This window comes from Phalaenopsis equestris, unplaced genomic scaffold, assembly GCF_001263595.1.
Source record: "Phalaenopsis equestris unplaced genomic scaffold, ASM126359v1 Scaffold220562, whole genome shotgun sequence".
Lineage (NCBI taxonomy): Eukaryota > Viridiplantae > Streptophyta > Magnoliopsida > Asparagales > Orchidaceae > Phalaenopsis > Phalaenopsis equestris.
Window position 1 is genome coordinate 82,925 of NW_018238836.1, and position 6,582 is coordinate 89,506.

Consider the following 6,582-nt stretch of genomic DNA (forward strand, 5'->3'; position numbering starts at 1 on the left):
GAAACCAACCTCACTTTGAATTTCATAAATGATAAATTTATAATTTTTCAAATTAATGAAATTTGGAAGAATATTTAAATAAGGGGATACTAAGGTGAGGGGTTTGATTTGGAAGATCATAATTCACTGATTTTGAACCCTAATTGATTATTTTAATATAATTTATAGTTCATGATTGAGAGCACAAATATTCAAAACCTTTTTTTTCTAAAATAATAAATCTACCCATTAAATCTTAAGGGCTTAGTAGTGAATTAGGTTTAATTAAAATTTTATCTAATAAGGTTTAGAAACCATAATTAAATTGAAATCTTTGAAACACCACAAGCCCATGCTTTAAATAATCAAATTCCTTAATTAAGTCAAGTTGCCCCCAAGGGTCTTTACCTATATAATCCATAAGTAAGATATCAAATGATAATTACTCCACTTAAGGGATAATTAAAACATCAAGTTCATTAAGAATAAGGGTATTAATTGGATGAACTATATAGCAAATATGATAAAACCAAAATGAACTCAAGATAATTCCAAGGACTATGAAATGTCTAAGGTATTACCCAAAACTTCTTTATGATCCTTTGGAAATCTTGAAGCACATGTGAGATTATTATAATTTGATTAATGGGATCATCCTTAAAATTTAGATGCACCAAGATATGTCATAGGATTTGGTAGACACACTTTAAGTTTGTACTTAAGGTACACTTTTAAAGTTCACATTACTTTCTATTCTTGTACTTTCTACATTGTACTTTTACGTTCATAAACTTATGTGCTAAATAATGATGTCACCCTGCATGAAAACTAAAACCTTTAGGATGACCACAAAACTGAAACTAAAATCAAAACTAAAATCAATCAAAATAAAATTCAACCTCACAATATTCAAAATATAAGACAACTCAAAATTTAATAAAAATATTACAAAATAATAATTGCAACTAAATTAAGATGTCTCTATCCGATGATCGGGAATCCCTCAGAGGAGGTAATTTACGGCTGCTAACGAGATTTCCCATGGTGTAAATGAAGGTATGAAACTCATTAAGTTTAGTTTAGTAAATTCATTTGGACTAAGTGAATTTGATAGAAAATAGTGGTACTAGAACGAGGAAACCGTAAAATCCTAACCGGTGTCGCTCTAATCAACTTTAATATGCCCCATAATATTTAAATGACCATAACCATAGGGACATCTGATTTGACATTATAACTTGACACATTAGAAAACCTAAACTTTCTACGATGAGGAGATTGGAGCTAGCATTGTGGTAACACAACCATCTTCCTCAGCAAGAGGATCTACAACAACATATTTTTCCTTAGAATTAAACAACAAGCCATAGGATTTCTAGGTTATTTTCCTAGTGCAACATAAGTCCTCACCTTATATTTAGGCCTTTATATAGCCCTGCTCTACAATATAAGCCCTAACTAGTTTTAGGATTCTGAGGTTGTCGTCTATCACGACCTAAATCCTCACATATTCCAGGCTATTTGTGTGATTGTTTTACATGAATGTAAGCCCTAATTAATAAAATTGACAGGATGAAACATTCAATAATTCTAATCTCCAAAACTAGAGCCAAACAATAGGATAACTTAGGAAGTCATCGAGGTTCTCCTCAGGATCTATGACATCCCCTAGTCTTTTTTCCTTTGGATTCCAAAATAAAATGTTCTAAACTTGATCTATTCCCCTTTCACACCTCTTTGTCCAATCCCATTGAAAATCATTCCTGAACCCAGCTTAATATAAAACCTATTTAATTCTCGTTCCTTTGACCTCTTTGAAGATAATATCCCCTTATTTTTATCGAGAGTTTTTTTAGAAGGATACAAGATCGGTTCAGTCTTGTATTTTCAAAAATTTAAAATAATATTTTTTCTAAATAATATATGTATTAAATTAAATTAAAACGGGTGTTAGGATATCCATCCTAGCAGTTGACAACTTAACAACTCCCAACTTTTTAGTGTCGACATCCTTTACACTAGATTAATGATTTCTCAATATTTCTCCTATGAAATCCCACATTATTGTTGACAACCATATCCCAACTTTTTTAGTGCCGACACATTAGTACAAGAAAATCAAGTTTATTTGATTAGTAGATTTGTTCTTACTTTTTTGACATCTGACTATTCTTGTAGAAGATACTGTGTATATTATTAACTAGCCCATAATGGGAGGCGACCATCTCTTGATTCCATAGGAGATGAGGGATCTTTTGCTTCGACACACGATGGAGGTCCCTTGTCGTCTGCCTAGTCTTGAGCACTTTGAGAGGGAGACTAACAAATGGTAAGGATATCCAACATTGTTGGCTCTTTGGCTTCACAAAACGTTAGATTTCTTCAACCGGGAAGCTAGACTATAGAGGGATATTGTCAAAACAAACCTGAAGGAAGGACACACAACTCATTGTCAGGAATATATGGTCGAGTTGGTAGCTCTCTCTAGGTGAACATGACAATTCTCCAAATGGAGCTAATAGAGCTAGTTCAATCTTCTAAGACCAAGAATTGTTAGAGAGCATTGAGAAATTTAAATTTGATGGTCATGTCTTGTTTCAAATTCTTGGGATTTAGGGTCTTGTATTGGCCGAGGCGGCCGATGACCTTAGTGTAAAATATTTCTTATCATAAATAAAAATTTAATGTTGTGAATTTCTAAAATTTTATGTCAATTGCTTTTCTCAAATTTTGCATTGATTTGATGAGACTTTCCTGAGATCGAGGTGCAGATTTGAGGCATTTTGAATTCTCTAGATGCTTTATATACTTGGATCAAAGGAAAAAAAGATTTTGCGCTTTTATAGTCTCCTTTTTCCTTCACTTCAGTCGTTTCTTGTCGCTCAAATGGGTCAGTTTACTTTGAGCGTTTCCCATGGCTTCCAAGTATTCTCCACAACTATTTGGTTTGGTGGTAGCGAGCTAAAGGTCTACCCTTACTTTGTTTGATGCAAAGCTTCTAGAAGACACTTGTGTATACTAAACAAGTATATTGCTTGAGTTGGTGGAGTCAGACGCAAGGGTGACTTATCACATTTGTGATGATTCAATCTTTTATTTGGTGAAGATTTTGACTATTTTTATGTCTAGAGATTCGATCAATCCTTAATCATTATGGAGTCATCCCCATGCAGATAAAGTAAAATCCAATCATAGCCTTGATGACCTTCACTAGGTACTTCTTTGGATGAAGATCCCCTAGTCCTAGGAGTTGTTCTCATACATGCTCTCTTTTAGAGTGGAGCCTAATAAATACATCATATTTGGGTCGACTGAAAAATTCTATTTGATTGATTTGGAGAACTAAATAAAAAATTAGAAGTTTTAGTTTCTCTGGGTAAGGACTAGAGGATTACCAGACTGCCAAATGCAGTTCATTATAAAAAAAAAATAAGGGAGTCTCACAACGGGTCTTGGGACATGCCTTGACTGTTGTGGGCAAACATATGTTGGTCTTCAATATGCTGACCCCATGATAGTGAACAAGATGTTAAACCCTGTATAGTTTGACATAATGACCCCTAAGTTGTGGGTCGCTTGGGATAAGGTAGAGGAGAATTGGTAAATCGAGAAGGTTGTACAACTTTCATAGAATGAGTCAAGAAAAAGGAGGGGTGTTGCTTCCAAAATCATGAGAGAAGAGGTTGAAGAAGAGGACGACCTGGAGGTCAAGAATATGATCTATTTGGAACCAATTCTCTATGTTTCTAAAATAATGGTTGTCATTCAAAATACTATTAATAGAGAATTAATTCTGATTGAACAAAAAAGTCTTTAATGAACTTAAAGACTTTGAGGGATCGGTGCCAAGAGGAGGAGCAGACACCCAGTGTCATTGAATATGATGCTATGGGGTCATCAAAATGACCGTCGATTTAGGGAGCTCTTTAACCATCTCCCTCAGGCTTTATTTCTTTCTATGAAAGAAGGGAGGCCAACTAGCTTTCTTCTCACTCCCCCTTGGACTTGGCTCCCCTCCATCCAAAATTTAGTGTGGCACACACTAGTTGGTTGAAATCATAGCCCTCCTGTTTTATTATGTTTCCCAATGGATTTTAACATCATAACTGACCAGTTTGAAAAGTAAATTAAGAACCGATCAAAATACCATTACAAATTTATTTAATGGATACACCAAAAATATATGCATTTTTAGACATATATTTGATACTCATTTTTAGTGATATTACACTTTAATGAAAGTTATTTTTTGTTTTATATTGTAGGTTGTTGATTTTTAGGACTTGGAGCAAAAAGGAAGCAAAGAGGATGAAATTTGGAGTCAAAATGGAGAATTTAAAAAAATGTTCAGCACCGACGGTTCCGTTTGACAGAGAAGGTAGATTAAATTAAATGGCCTCTGGCGCTGACGATGCCAGTGTCGGTGTAGGTCCTGTTTCTAGAAGATTAGATGAATTTTGATGCTTTTTGAAGAGTTTTTGGATGCACCTATTGGGGAACCGACCCTAGGCTCTATTTAGGGCTGAAATTTGATCACAAACCCCCCTTCACACCATTTCACATTCTTTCACTCTCTCAGTTTTTCTTTTCACACGCCTACATTCCACGTCATTCCACACCATTAGTTAGTTATTTTCTTTATAGTTTTGAGTTTTTGTGGTGAGTTAAAGTGTGAATTCTTCTCTAAGAAGTGTTGGAAAGGAAGAGAAGTGAGAGATTTCTTCTAACTACATTTCCTAAGAGAGGCTACAAGGGATTTGCTTTGAGAAAGAGTTTTAGATAAGTGCTATTTATTTATTATTGTTGTATGGACTTTATTTAATATATGAAATTTGTGTTTTATTGTATCTTTCTCATGAAGTCTGAGTAGATTCTTTTATCTTTCTTCCTACTCTGAGTCCTACTCTGAGATAGAGATAATGTGGATGTGCCAATGTTAAAATCTAAAATAAATTGTTATGGTTTTTCAACTCTGCTCTTCATTTACTTTTCGATCTGTTCAATTGAATTGTTAAAATATGTTGTGAAACATATGATCCGGGAAATAGAGTATGAGTTCTACAACAGAGTGAGAAACACATTTAAGTCCATGAATGAGTATTTTGTTCATGAAATTAAATGCCAATAAATAGGGAAATATACTTTATTGGGTGTAAAATTTGAGATAATTTTAGGGTGACAGACTAAAAATCCCCAATTCGATCTTAGTGTTTAAAAACTAAAGCGAGAGTTAGCCTTCAGGGGAAGGGAAGTGTATTTCACCAAAAACTCATTGTAATGAGAAAGATATTTTTCATATTAGAAAACTTCACACATAAATATAGTTTAGTAGTTACTATTTTTAAACTCTGATCTAAGTTTTCTTAGTAGTTAATAATTTAATTTTGTTATTATCTTACACATTCGAAATTAGTGACAGTAATTTCGTTCCATTTATGTGAATTTCCTAATTAATTTATCATTTCAAATGAGAAAGATATTTTTCATATTAGAAAACTTCACACATAAATATAGTTTAGTAGTTACTATTTTTAAACTCTGATCTAAGTTTTCTTAGTAGTTAATAATTTAATTTTGTTATTATCTTACACATTCGAAATTAGTGACAGTAATTTCGTTCCATTTATGTGAATTTCCTAATTAATTTATCATTTCAAATTTAAACATTCACCATAGGATCTATACTTGAGACTTAAACATAAAGTCTTGTATTACTTGATAACGATATATATACTTGCGTAGAATCCCAATCTTAAGTGCTTAACATTATTATTATTAAAATACCACATCAATTTTTTGGCACCGTTATAAAGCGGAGTCAACTTTATAAATTTTACACAACTATATTCAATCGGGATCAAGTTTTTGGCACCGTTGCCGAGGAAGGTAACAATAAATTAAATAGATTTGATAAATTAGAAAATTTAGAGATAAACAAATACAAAATATCAAAAAAAAAATCCAAAATCCATATATATATATATACATTTAAAATTATTTTTAAGAAATTTTTCTTTGCTTATTATATTTGTTTATGCAAAATATTAGATATGAATGTTTAATACCGTACAATTCAGAATTAGAACGTACTATTACAAAAATTCAAAAATAACAAAAAGAAATTAAAAATTTGAACGTAATGGGGAATAACTTAGATAATCAAATAAATGAAAATCGACAAAGAGCTTTAAAAGATTATGCTAATCCAACAGCAGATGAGCAACAGCAGATGAGCCAACAGCAGATGAGCTTGACTTAACTATTCGGAATCCTGATGTTGCTGCTAATTCATTTGAGCTTAAACCTATTAGTATCCAAATGATGCAAAATAATCAGTTTGGAGGAACTCCTACTGAAGATCCTAACTTACATCTTGTTAGTTTTCTTGAAATTTGTGCTACATTTAAATATGATGAAGTGTATAATGATCTTGTTAGGCTTAGAATTTTTCATTTTTCATTAAGGGATAAAGCCAAGACTTAGTTAAATTCATTAGCACCCAGATCTATTAGAACTTAGGGAGAATTATCACAAAAATTCTTGGCTAAAGATTTTCCACCCTCGCAATCGCTAAGCTTAGAAACAATATTACATCTTTTTATC